The sequence below is a fragment of the Maylandia zebra genome, linkage group LG3 (genome assembly GCF_041146795.1).
Source record: "Maylandia zebra isolate NMK-2024a linkage group LG3, Mzebra_GT3a, whole genome shotgun sequence".
Taxonomy (NCBI): Eukaryota; Metazoa; Chordata; class Actinopteri; order Cichliformes; family Cichlidae; genus Maylandia; species Maylandia zebra.
In genome coordinates, this window is record NC_135169.1 from 62,965,111 (window position 1) to 62,980,197 (window position 15,087).

General features: G+C 40.1%; 1 long non-coding RNA gene across 1 annotated transcript; it reads right to left on the minus strand.

The window, feature by feature from the left end:
* Positions 1-1,267: 1,267 nt before the first annotated feature.
* Positions 1,268-14,387, minus strand: LOC143416619 (uncharacterized). Its single transcript, XR_013096999.1, has 4 exons — positions 13,489-14,387; positions 6,409-6,514; positions 2,728-3,576; positions 1,268-2,402 (listed from the first exon to the last, which is right to left on the minus strand). It is a non-coding gene; the product is annotated as an uncharacterized LOC143416619 (long non-coding RNA).
* Between the last annotated feature and the right edge of the window lie 700 nt (positions 14,388-15,087).

The following is a 15,087-nucleotide window of genomic DNA, read 5'->3' on the forward strand; positions in this document are numbered from 1 at the left end:
TAAAGTCAGCTACACCAGCACTGATCGAGTCTCAGACATCAAGACCAGAGTGATGTCAGAAATGGAAGCAGTGGCACAGAAGGTATTCATGCATGCTTATATATAAAACCTTTCAATTCATATTTAGTCCAAAATGTTTACTTTTCTTATAATCTGCTTTCTGTTCCAGGAGAGAAGCTCCGCTGAACCAGAGGCCCAGACAGATGATCCACCCAGTCGTCCCCTGAAGAAGGCAAAAAAGTCCCTGGGCAGTTTCTTCAAGGCAGCTCCAATCCCTACCTCCTCTTTTATGCATCTCTCACAAGCTGTTGAAGCTGAGCTTAACAGCTACTTGCTATCCACGGCCATAGACAGTGAGGAAGACCCCTTGGCATGGTGGAAACTCCACAAAATGACATTCCCACAGCTAAGCAAGCTTGCAAGGAAGTATCTCTGCATACCTGCAAGTAGCTCACCTTCAGAGAGACTTTTTAGTACATCAGGAAACATAGTAACATGTCAGCGCACATGTTTAAAACCTTGGAGAGTAAACATGTTGGTTTTCCTTAACAAGAACTTGCCATAAAAAACATTCACTCAGGAAGGATGAATGCAAGATAGAGAAACCTTTTTCTTTTTTCAAAAAATTACAAAAATACACTACCTACATTGTTCTTAATTGTTGATAATATTAGTCTTGGCCAGTACGACCACAAAGGTAGACAATTGTTCTTTGGTGTGTTCCCACAGCAGACAAGTTCTTACCTATAGTTTAATCTAGTAAAGTTTCCACTCCAGTTTTGACTTGCATCATAACTACTTGGTGAGTGGTAAAATGATGAACAACTGCATAGAGATAATTTGCAGTATAATTTAAGTTATGTTTATTTAAAACTAATTATAGAGACCGGGAAGGATGTCTTTCAGAATTCAAGCCTCAGAAATTTTTTTATGGGGGCAATGTTTCAATGTTTGACTGCACTTTGTTGTTACACTGCTAATACAGCAGCTTTCATTAAATAAAACTGTGCAGTAAAACGGAAATTATGTATTTGTTTTTTGTTTTTTTTTTTGCTATTTATTTTATCGCAAGTCATATCGTTATCGCAGTATTGATCACAGTTATCGCACATCGCAGGTTTTCCTAATATCGTGCAGCCCTAGCCATGAGTGAGATTTACTGAGTGGGCAAATTAGGGAGACGACACCATCAGATCCCGAGCCCTCCATGTGTTAATCAAGAGACGGCTGCTGTGCTACATCCATAAATAATGAATAAATTAGGAGCTAAAGCTGAAAGGACAGTTTATTTGTACCATCTTCACGTGAACACATTCAAGAACATCACAGATGAAGAAACATTAAAAACTTCCACACGACATAAAGCAAGAAAAATAGTTTTTCTTTCAGGTGGTTTCAGAAAAACAGAAACATCAAACATCTCCAAGACTCTCTTTGAAAGAACTAAAAACCTTTGTTCTCATGGTCCAATCATGAGTGAACTCCCCGATGAAGCCTTGTGTGCTAAAACATGTCAGAGTTTTAAAGGTTAAACATGAGTTTCCAAAACGTTTTGCTGGAGAACAATGAACTATTTGACTGAGTTTCAATCATTTACAGACGAGCAAAACCAGGACAGAGAAAAAAGGACAAAACTGACTCAGTAAAACAACAGAAAAGAAGATCCCATGTAGATCTGTATTATGTAGAAGTTCATCCCAGCAACCAGTTCAGTTCAACACAAGTTTAAATAATTCTATCTGAACTCTGTGGAGCCTGATCTCAAGCTTTTTGAGTCCGACACAGAAACCAGAGGATCTTTCTGTGTCTTCAGATTCACTGTGATCCAGTGATGGGAGTGATTTCAGCCCTGAGTGATCGCGCTGATGTTTGCACAGAGCAGACAATGAGGTGAATGTTTGGGCACATTGGTAACAGTGAAACAGTTTATTAGTAACGTGGGATCGTTTGTGTGCAGAGTATGAACTGAGATTCCTGAAGCTCTTGTCACACTGGTCACAGCTGTAGTTTCCTTCCATGTGTCCACGTTCATGAATGTTACGACTACCTGACTGTGAGAAGCTTCTCTCACAGTGTCTGCACTTGTGTGGTTTCTCTCCTGTGTGGACTCGTTTGTGTGATTTAAGCTGACTTGCAGTGGTGAAGGATGACCCACACTGATCACAGAGGTGCTTTTTAACCCCACTGTGAATCAGTTCATGTTGTTTTAACTCACTTGTTGTGGTGAAGCTTCTCCCACATTCTTTGCAGTATTTCAGTTTGTCTCCAGTGTGTCTACGTTGATGTACTTTTAGGGTATTTTGCTGACTGAAAGTTTTTCCACAGAGGTCACAATGAAAGTCTTTCCCACCACCACAGTGATGACAGGGTTGAGAACTGGATCCATCTGTGTCGCTCTGCTTCTAAACAAAGACACAAAGACAGTGTAAGTCAGTCCTTCAACATTTGTATCCTGAACGTCGCCTGAAATAAAGAGCATCTCTGCAGATGTCCAACTACATTTGACTGTTTCAGTTAACACACTCAGTTTACTGGGCTGCAATAACTACAATACTACCACCATAATACTACAGTAATACTAAAATCATAACTGAAAGGAAAATCTGAATAATCACTCAGAGCTGCTTTTCCATGCAGTAGAATTGCTAACATGCTAACACAGTTTAATGAGCAGAGTTGTTCCAAACAGTCAGGCTAAAATGACAAGATAACAATATAAATACATACCTCACAGTAGCTGCACTTGTAGAGTCTCTTTCTGGTGTGGATCTGTTGGTGTCGTCTCAGGTCATGTGGAGCTTTAAAAGTCTTCTCACACAGGTCACATTGATAAGGTCTCTCCTCAGTGTGGGTAAACATGTGTCGTTGTAAGTCTGCGTCTGTTGTAAAGTATTTGCCACACTGTTCACAGCAGTACACATCATGTCTGGTGTGAATGCGTAGGTGTTTATTTCGGTGCCCTCTCTGGCTGAAAGTTTTTCCACAGATGTCACAGCTGTATGGCTTAATTCCAGAGTGGGTAACTAGATGACTCTGTAAGTGGCTACTGTGAGTAAAAGCTCTGCCACACTGATCACAGCTGTACGCTTTAACTCCACTGTGGATGAGTTGGTGTTGTTTTAGGGAATCCTTGAAGGAAAAAAACTTTCCACACAAGTCACAGCTGAACGGTCTCTCTCCAGTGTGGATGACCTGATGCCGTTTTAGATTAGCCCTCACAGTAAACTCCATCCCACACAAGTCACAGCTGTATGCCTTAATTCCAGAGTGGGTAACTAGATGACTCTGTAAGCTGCTACTTTGAGTAAAAGCTCTGCCACACTGATCACAGCTGTACGCTTTAACTCCACTGTGGATGAGTTGGTATGTTTTTAGGTGACCCTTCCTGGAAAAAGACTTTCCACACAAGTGACAGCTGAACGGTCTCTCTCCAGTGTGGATGACCTGATGCCGTTTTAGTGAAGCCCTCACAGTAAAACCCTTCCCACACTCGTCACAGGTGTGTTTTTTCTCTCCCTTTCTTCTGTGAGGTTTGTCGGCCTCCTGAGTGCGCTGACTTCTGGCTCCATGTTGGTCCTGCAGTGACAGAGATACAAACAGAGGCAGTGAGTGAAATGCAGTCGTGGAACAAACTCAACCTTCAAACTCCATTAACACTAGTTTTAAACCTGAAGGTGGAGCGTGGCACCAAACACCTTAAAGGTCTCTTATCCCCACCTGCTGGTAGTTCTAACACATTACATCCAACCTGCTGTTAAAGATAATTCATGACTGTTCAAACACTAAAATCATGCGCACACACACACACACACACACACACACACACACACACACACACACACACACACACACACACACACACACACACACTACTTTATAATTTAGATTATTTTGTTGGTTCCTATTACATATTTCTATAATTTGTATAGATTTATACAGAATTATTCAGTGATAATAAATCCTATGTTTGTTTATTCTAAAGGAACCCCGTTAGCTTCCACAACAGATGTTGCTCGTCTTCCGTCAAGTACTCACATAAAATATTACACAATAAAGTGGATTCAAGATATCCACATAATTTCACTCTTACATCCACAGTGAGGTTTCACAATTGTTAAAACATAAGCAATCAATAATAATAATAATAATAATATCAATAACATTGAGGCACATTACACAAATTTCAAAAACAAATCATGTCTTACAATATTTACAACAACTAAAAGCTCTGTAAATCGGCTTTTAAGTGTTCATTGAAGTTTTGAATAATTCTCTAATTTTTTAAGGCAACTTATTCCACTTAAAAGTTGCTCTAAATGTAACAGTTTTACAAAACGTTACTTTTAACTCGAGCATTTACTAAATTGCAGCTTGTTGAAAACTGTGTAATATGATGATGTATTTCATCTGGATACTGCAGCTGAGCAGAATAAATGTGGTGTGTTTAACAGAATTGCTTTCTTTAGAACTACAAGTAAGCCATAGAATATTTTAGCCTGTACAGGAAGCCAAGAAAGGTTATTATGCATTTTATCAATATTAGTATAGTATGAACATCTTCACACTAATCTGGACGCCTTATTCTGGACTAACTGAAGTCTGTTAAGATCTGTCTTATTAGCTGCTGACCAAATGATTGAACAATACTCCAGATGAGACATTACTAGTGCATTAATGACATCTTTCATAATGAAGAAGTGATACACAAAGAGCATTTCATAGCCATAGCTATGCCTTGTCGGCAGAGTTATGTGACATTAGTGATGTTTGTACTTTCAGCGTTAACTTGGTTTTAAAGCCTTTAAAATATACGCCGTTCAATAGTCGACCTTAATCTGACAGAGAATGTGATGATTTTGTGGATAATTAAAGTCAGTCATATATCCACAAACACAACAAGCTGAAAGTCAGTGATGCTGCTCGGTTTGTAGTCCTGAACATCACGGCACAAGCAGGATTCACTGCACTGTTAATGTTAGCTGTGTTATATTGCTGCCTCTGTTCGGTGGTGTCGAGCCAAACGCACTTTAACGTGTGTTTGAACGAGCTGACGGTTCACTCGTTAAGCTGAAAGAAAGATGCTTTAATCACAGCAGTCACACATGTGTCCACTGCACCATCTGGGAACTCTTCTTGTTTACACTCGTAATAACACAAACACTAAATCCTGCTTCTCTGGTGCTGTTGTGTAGCAGTGTGTACACCTGAGACTGTCACCTGTCTGTCTGTCCTGCACTCTCTCTCTGTTTCTTTCTCTCTGATTGTGGAATAAAAGTATGAACATGTGTTTATAAGTTACACTTGTGTTTGAATCCTGCAGCTTATCACACATTTGATTTCCATGTGTGACGACTGCAAGTGTCCAGAGTGAGGACAGACTGAGGGAGCCACTGCTGCACATCATCTGTGAGGCTTTGCAGCCCTGATGATCCACCAGGACAAACTCAGCAGTGTGTGAGGAAGAGGAGGAGGAAGAGCCAGCAGCAGCTGACAGATGGAGAGAATAGACAGACTGTTCCCTGTTTGTGAAGGACTGCTAGGAAAGTTTAACATAACTGTCTGTCCTGAATCAGTCTTATTAGGTAATGTTCAAATAATGTTATCCTCCCAGTGTTTTCAGTGTGGGAGAAAGTACTCAGGGCCTTCAAGTTACACACTATGAAAGGCAGCAACAAGTTTAATGTTCAGAAACCTAAAGTCTGTATCAGCAGCAGAATGGAGCTAAAAATAAATGTTGGTTTCAGTTCTATGAAGCTTTGAGTATTTTGGATCAGTAGCTGCTGTGTTTGTTGCATCATATTGCTGTAACTGTTTATATGCTTTATATATTCTGAGCTAAGTTGATCTATAGTGTTACATGATACACTCTCAGAAATAGAGGTACGAGAGAAGAACATTTTTGTACCTATAGGAACATTTTTTTAAATGTTCCCTTAAAAGTACATTACTGGTCTTTAAAAGTCCAGAAATGCCCCTTTAAAGGTTCAATTTGAAATAAAGTACAAATCTGTATTATAAAAACTTAAGCAGCAACTTCTCCAGGTTCCAATATTTATGCAATTCTCAAACCTTTTGGCCACGACTGTATAACCTCTTCTGAAGTTTAGTGGATATTATACATGGTTATGCTCAGGATGTGTCGGCCAGTTTCCACTGGAAACGCCTTTTGGTTAAACTGTCAGCGAGGAATTTGCATTTGCACTGTTACATTTTTATATAACTTTAATGCACATAAACAACAGCTGCTTGTTTCAGTGAAAATACATTGATGGGTTTTTAATAAAGTTGTGCAGCTGTAAAGTATTTTGTCTGGTGTCAATTCTATCGTCAGCTACATCATTATGGCAAATGTTCAGATGTATATGGTGATAAATATCTTTGGTCATATGGTCCTGCTCTGTCTGTCACCTTCTGTGTTGAGCTCATTGTTTCCTCTGTAGTGGCTGAGCTGAGTCCAAGTAGCTGAAAATGTTCCTCTGCTGCTCCGTCAGACTCTCCTCCTCCTGCTGATCAGCTGGGACACAAAACAGATCTTTGTTAGGCTCCACACTGCACTGAAGAGTCAAAGTGTCTCATATGTTCATCTGACAAGTAAAAGAACACATTTTTGTTTCCCGAGGTGGGCAACTTGTTGGAAACAAACACAAAAGGTTTGAGCACTGATACCTGCCATTGCTGGCATTGAAAGATGCAACGCCAGCAATGTGGATTGTCAAGACTCAAACCAATCATCAAGCAAAGACAACAGGGATCATTTGTTTCTGTTTATTTAGCATTCACAGCATTTGTAGTTGCCTTCTGTGCAGGGGAAGTCCACGCACACTGTGTGGTACCGCCATCCGCAGAAGGTGCATTCAACCTCTGTAAGAGAAACGAGGTTGAAGGTTTTTTTTCTTTTGGAAGACCGGAAAACACTGAAAGTTACAAATTAGTCCTTTATTTATCCAGGTAAAAAAAAAATCTCATTTCCAAGAGAGACCTGGCGTCATGGCAACACAAGTCACATACCACACAGGTATATAACATTTAAAACAAACACAATATCCCAACATGTGTAACAAATGTATTGTGCTTGAAACAAATTCAGAATAGGTGATAAAGCCAGCTGCACATGTGTGTCACGAGTAAATCTGGCTGTATAACAAACAGAAACCAGTGATCCTGCTGTCTTTGCTCAATGGTTGGTTTGAGTCTTGACAATCCACATTGCTGCCATCTTTCAATATGTTTGAATGCACCAGTGTAAGTGCAGCCACTCAGACTCTGCTCAATGTGTTCATAGAAACAGGTGCAGATGTGTCACGAGTTCATCCAGCAGTAGCTATGGCACTTGGCCACAGGTGGCAGCAGTGGACTGACCTGCATTCGAGACTGCTCCAGCTGCTCTGTGACAGTCAGTAGATCTGCTACAAATTGCAGATCATATGCAAGTTTTGAAATGACATTATAAATATTCTTAACTTAGCCACGGCAGCCATGTTGATGTATTACCTATATTGGCTGAAAATGTTCATTTGCAGAGAAAAGACACAGGCAGACTGTGCTTACAGGATGTTACATGTTATTATGTGATGTTACTGAAATCATCATGAATAACAGGAGTGGTGATTCCTGTAACTTTGTGTATATAATTTGGCATTTCTTACTGATGTAGGCCAAAAATAAATACATAATAAAATTTTATTTATTTTAAAGGTTTATTTGCAAGATACAAAAACAGACAAAAACAAATGTGTGTGTGTGTAAAGTTCCACGTGTATTGTGGAACTTTACACACACACACACAGAAAACATATTAAGGATTGTACATTAACTAGGGCTGCACGATTAATCGTTAGAAAATCGCGATCTCGATTCATACTTATGTGCGATCTCATTTCCAAATGACAACGATTTAAAAAAAAAAAAAAAGACGACGATTGTACCGCATTTTGATCCGGGACGTAATCTGCATGAAAACAAGCGCTCACTCTTCCTGCTCAACAAATGACAAGGGCGGAGCCTTATACCACGTGATACAGAAGCTGTGCCGTGTGATGCTAAAATTAGCAGGGAAACAACAACGGAGAGCACGTCAGGGATGACGAGAAAGTGACAGGAGAAAATCCGTCCCGGTCAACCACCCAAACATCAATAACGGGAACCTTATACAGCGCTTCCCTATACACGTCGAACTCCCGCAGGCACAAAGACATTACGGAGGCTATCACTTATCACCTGACCAAAGATATGGCTCCATCAACACTGTGCAAAACGAGGGATTTAGGAAAACGATCAACACCCTAGACAAACGCTACACAGTGCCGTCCCGCAACTATTTTTCTATTGTTGCACTACCTGCTCTGTACACGCAGCGTCGAGCAACGGTGGAGACGGAATTTCAAGCACTACAACATTTTGCTGCAACAACAAAACGAGAGACATTTGTTGTTTTATGTTTATTTATTGTTATGAGAGAATCATGATCTCAATTCTAAGCAAAAAATCGTGATTCTCATTTTATGCAAAATCGTGCAGCCCTAACATTAACACAAAACTATTGTTTCACCAGAGAAACACACATGAAGAGAGAGAGAGAGACAATAACAGCTACCAAACAGTCGTCATAATTCGTCACACAATGAGAAAAGGACAAATCAACAAGTAACAATGACTAATTAATATTAAAATCTGTAACATAATGTAATGTTTGGAGTTTAGTCTGATTGGTTCAGGATGACCTGCCATTATCCAATCACACGTCTGCTTACCTGCATCTTTTCTCTTTTTTCTAACCTGAGCACCTGATGGCTTTGAACTTTTGTTGTCCATCTTCCATTGGTTTGAATTTTGCGCTCCAGTACAAACACAAATCCCCCAACCCGAGGATCAGCACAATTAACCTAACAGACCTACACCTTAGTTCACAGATTCACTTTGTCTAAGGTTGATTTCTGGGATTTCACACAACCCAGGATTCAGATCGTGAATCCATGATGGGCTTGGATTTACATCATTATAAATGAAATGTGCTCTACTTGGAAGCAGCCGGCCCCGCCCCTTTTGACGGGTTGTGTGAGACTTTAAATCATCAAACTGTAAATTATAAATTTAAATTGTTATTGATCCTTTACCCCGAGTCCTAAAGTGTAGATTTATTTTCTTACTCTTCTTATATTTATTGTTTGTTTACTTGCACTGCTGTAACTGCAGCCTCGTCGTCTCGTCTCTCTATATGCTCTATATGAAAAGTAGAATATATATATATATATATATATATATATATATATTCTACTTTTCTAAATGATTGACTATTTCAATGGAGAACCTAAATGACACGGACCCGTGTTTGTTATTACATATCTCTATTTTGAATGTGACAAGTCTATCATTGCCTGTTATTCATAGGCATTAACAGAGTTTTTGGCCTTTTTTCCCTCTATAAAAGTTAATTGACTCTTTACAGTGGCCTGCTATGGTTAATAATAACATGTTCAGTCATGAGTGAAATCAAAGCTTTTCTTCACTTTAGCATTTAACATTCCCAACAATATAATGTGATACCTTAATTAAAACACAATTTTCTTAATGCAAACATCAGTGACTCAACATTAGCAACCAAAGGGTTCAGACTGCAGCTCACACTCATGTGAAGCTACAGCCTCCCCCTTTAGTCTCTGTCATCCTTCTGCTCCTGCAAAAACAAAGCAAGACAAAACCTCCACCCTTCTTCTACAGGCTGGGTGAATTGTTGTGGACATTCACTAATCCTAAAGTCGGCACCGTTTTTGTCTCAGTATCAAGTCAGTTGAACTTTTAGTCGTCAGTCCGTCACAGTCCAGTCACATGCATACATCCACACACATTCATACCAGATATTGCTGATAATGGAGTCTCACGCGCAGCCTATTCGAGCCTCCATCACCAGCAAGATGACGTCATCATTTTAAAGGAAAACAGCTCCTTGTTTTTGGACTGGATTGACTGGCTGCAATCCTTTTAGGCTCAGGACTTCTCATGTGATCAATGTCACATATAAGTGAATTTCTCCCAAGCCCATTATAATCATGGAGAAAAACACTTTGCCACTGTTTCCAGTAAGAATATTTTATAGCGCTTTAAAGTTCAACCTCTCAGGTCTGGATTAAAGAGCTGATTTGTTAAATCAGGAACTCACAAAATACCAAAATATCACCACCGGTGGATCACACCTCTCAGATGTTCTTATCTCAGTGCACTGTAACAAAAGCACAAACAAACGCAACCAATAAAATACTAATAAAGTAACAAATACTGGGGCCCATTGCAAACATGTCCAAGCATAAAACCATCTTTCTCTCTCTTAGAGAAAGAAAACAATCCAAACCTCACTGATAAAATCAACCTAGTGTCAAGCAAAACCCAAAAATCAACCAAAACTTCACCAGAAAGTTTTCCTCCCTCCCGGGACAATATTGTGCAGGAATACAGGCACCGTAACTCCTTTTGCACTGACAAAAACATGTTGGATTTACTTGATTCAATAGTGGACACTGGTTGCACACAAAGGTTTTGCTTTGGCAGAAACTTAAACAACTGAGTTAAATCAACACAACCTTTTCATATTCAGTAAACCTGCATGTTGTGTTCATAAAACACGATTGAAACATGTTCAGATGGAGTAAGTTGAGCTCCTGGAACATTTTAATCCTTCAATTGAAATTGAATGGGTCTACAACAACCACCATCCTCCTATCTCTATCCTGGTTGCAGCAGGGCTGGGAAATAACCCTGAAGTGATAGGTTACCAGTAGGGCTGGGCCATATTATACCGTTCACGGTAATACCGGTATAATGTTAGGCAACGATAGGAAAATGAAATATCGCGATAGAATGGGAGTAAAACGCGCATGTTTTCATACGCACATGGCCGATTGTTGAGTGAAACAGATGAACCAGAATTGGTTTGTAAAAATGGTGCAACTTCAGTGATGTGGAACTGGTTTGGTGTTTGTCCGTCAGATACACAACAAAGCACATTTTTTTGCAGAACATGCAAGCGGCCGTTGTTATTGTCGTATTTGTCGGACTAAGATGCTCTTAAATCTGGGAGTAATCTGGGTCCTAAACTCCGTATACTTCAGGTCAAACAACACTGCAGCATCACTTAGAGTTAAAAACTGTCTAAATCCTTTCATCTTTAATAAAACGATCAGCATTGCTGCTTTACCAGGTGTAACTATAAAGTTTAACTTCCAGGCATCCATGAAAACAAAAGTTATTACATTTAACGGAGTTAGAAGTTAGCAGGAAGCTGGCGGAAGTTAGCTCGCTAGTCTCGCTAGTTACCTAAGCATGATATAGCACGTTCTGACGGAGAGATTTCTGAAAAAAATCAAACGTACAGCTCTGCTATCACTTCCAACATAAATGAAGACAGGAAACTAAACAGCAGTGACGTTTGTAGGGTTACTGAAGTTGGGCTAGCTGGTATATAATGATGTGCTACGTGATCGCTAGCGACACAGCTATGTTAGCATAACATAAACAGTGAAGCTGGAGGACGAACACTAACACTTTTCCACTTATAAAAGTTAACGTGAAGGTTCTTCATGGTTAGAGACAAATGTAATCGCATGGCAGGATGCTGTAAACGGACCAAACTTCAGTCAGGAGAACAACTGAGATAATCCATCCACAATACGAGGTTAGTCATTAGTATACTGCAACAACATGGGAATAGAGCAGCTGCCAGAGAATTCAACATTAATGAATCAATGGTACAGAAGTGGAGGAAGCAAGAAGAATGAGTTTAATAAAGTTTGATTTATCTGACTGCTTTGTTTCGCTTAATGTGCCTTATAATCCCGTGCACCTTATGGTCCGAAAAATACGTACTGCGCACTGCAGTTTAATGTTGCAAAGCACCTCTTTTTAACTTCAGTGGATATTATACATGGTTATGCTCAGGATATGTCAGCCCATTTCTACTGGAAATGCCTTTTGGTTAAACTTTCAGCAAGGAATTTGCATTTGCACTGTTACATTTTTATAAAGCTTTAATGTACATAAAAACCAGCTTCTTGTTTACGTGAAAATAAATAGAAGGTTGTCTTTTTGCGCTAGTAATGTTGTGGAGTTGTATTTTGTCTCGCATCAATTATATCGTCGGTTATATCGTTATCGCAAATTTTCAAATATATATCGTGATAAATATTTTTGGCCATATCGCCCTGCTCTAGTTACCAGGCAGGGTACACCCTGGACAGCTCACCAGTCTATCAGATAGAAACACACAGCCGTTTACATTCATGGATAATTTAGCCCAGGACCTTCTTACTGTGGAGCAACAGCACTAACCAGCATGCCAACAATGGAGGAAATACAGGAAAGCTATGATTTCCTGTATTTGAGGCAGAATTATTTTGTTCTTGCCCTTGACAGGTTAATCCACAATAAATAGCAACAGCATGCATGTGGTGTGTGTGTCGTTGTCTGCCTCTTATAACTCCAGTGATTTTCCTGTAGTTTGAAATCTTATGCGGTGTTGACACAATAATTTGTTGTAAACCAGGAAATTCCCAACTGTGGTAGAAAGCACAGCTTAGCCTTAGCAAATGTTCAAAGAAAAGTCGTCACTTCCTGATTTCTGCTTCACTGATAAATATTGTCACACTGGGGTTTTTGCAAATGATATCAGTGAGCACTGTGTGGCAGCTGGAGTCAGACAACTGAAGCTCCCACAATCAAGACCACAAACAGCTTTCAAAGGAGATTTGAAGCTTTTCTGGCAGCAAGCTTCATGATTTATGGGACTGGAACTGGAACAGAAACTACCTGATCACCAATGGTGAGCTGGCATGGAATTATTTTTATGACATTTTATCAAAGTTATAAATAAGCGTGCCCATTAACACATAGTGAGTGAGCATGTTTTCTTCCCACGCAGTGAACAGCGGATGCTAATGTTTTTGTCACTTTTTACAGAGTCAAACTCAAAGTAAGGTCAGTGCTTCCACGCTTTAAACGCTGCACGCTCACACTCTCTGCACACTCGATAGATTATCCATTGTTCATCTGCACACAGCTGCGGTTTTAGTAACGCAGTAACGCAGCGTGCTTACGGGAAAGTAACAGTAATCTAATTACCTTTTTTGCAATAGTAATCCCTCACTTTACTCGTTTCTTGAAAAAAGTAATCGGATTACTGCCCATCTCTGGTTGGAGCTGTGCACTTGTGGGTTCCACCTTGTGTACACGTTTATCTTTGCTGTGTGTACTTGTACCTCTGAGTGGAAGCTGAACTCTTGAGTTCGAGTATCGAAGCATCAGCTGTGACGTTAAAGTCCAAACAGCTCGTTCATTTGACGTGCAAATGAACGAAGGTAATGCCGTTTTCATGTGGATGTGTCACTGAGACACTTTCCACATCCACAGCTCACAAAATGGGAAAACTATAGAAGTATAACAATGAAGAAGTTACTATGTTACGGGTCCCAAGGATGAAGACCTCGATGACAAATATGTTACCTGTAAAAGCAGGTGAAGAGCAGAGTAAGGAAGACACGATGCGTCTCTGCTTTCCTCCAGAACGTGTCTGAGTCTGATTTATTTCACACAAATAAATGCTATAAAACACTAAACATGAGCTTTCAATATACTGTTCAGCTGGTTCCTCATTCACATCAATTACATTTACTTATTTCACAACATCAGTGAAATATACTCTTTTTAACTGGTTCAGTTTCTCAAGTTCACACTTCTTTCCATAACAGCTACATCCTTTTATCATATCAATAAACACATCACATTGTCTTCTGCAGTGTCTTACTGGCTAAACAGTTCTATTCAATAACAGCATTGGTAAATACATTACATTTGTTCCCTCCAGTAATTTACTGGCAAAATCACTATTTAGTGCATCATGAAACACAGCTTGTTTAATCAACCCATGAATGCCTCTGTTAGCTACACAGAGTTGCTCAGAGTGCTTGTGTTACACTAGCTAATCTACTCAGTCACTTTAACAGAACTATTAACATTCACATCTCACAGAACTGATTTGATTGGAGCATTACAACACGTTTGCACAGAGCATAGGAGCGCACTGACTCTGCTTCACGAGCGCTCCACCTAACGAGCGGGCTCGCGGTGCGGTCGCGCGGGACACTCCTCTGGTTTTCTCCCGTGTTTACATATAAATAACTTTGGCGGACCGCCTTAACTCTCCCATTCACATTAACGTGGGTAACCATGGTGACAATAAACAACATTTTCGGTGCGAGCACCGTGTACCGACCTGTAAAAGCAGGTGAAGAGCAGAGTAAGGAAGACACGATGCGTCTCTGCTTTCCTCCAGAACGTGTCTGAGGAAGCAGCGGAAGGTGGGCTCCACTTACTGCACCCCGAAACCCCGGAGCAAGCACCAAAGTTCCGCCCTCACTGCTTTCTAACATAAAATGAATCCCTGTTACATGGATTTTCTATCCTCTTAAAGAAACTGAAAATAAATACATATAGCAATGAAAAATGTCCCGTTACATGAGTGTTTTACACAAAATAATATTCATGTGGTCATTCCCTCACAGGGGTGCCACAACTACACTGCTGTTTTGACAGAGACACAGTGTGTTTATCTAACTTGGCTGAAGCCAAAGTTCTCCAGACAAATTCAGTCTGTTTCTGCCAAGTGTGAACTCACTGGATGAGCGCCAGATACACAGAATCAAAAAGGGATAAATTAGTTTTCTTATGTCATGTTCCCGTCACAAACTGGCTCAAGGAGAGGGGAAGCAGGAGTCCACAGATGAAATGTTCCTATAAATAAAGTGGAATTTATTCAAACTTTACCAAAACTTCAACACATCAAATACAAGCAGTTCAGCAGGGAGTGGATGTGTGTTGCATGTGCCAGGTGGATGCAGAGAGAGGCCAGGGCCACGTTCAAACCTGAACACGCTGCACAGTGTTTTGTTCCATTTGTTAGGGATGAATGAAATGCTTCCTTGAAAGGATGTGTGCAGTCACCAGTGGGCGTGGAAGCATGTGCGCCCTCATTTGGTGGGTGTGCAAGAAAAGTCATCCTGTCACACAGCAATGCCTACATAAATCACACCACTCTGCTTAAAA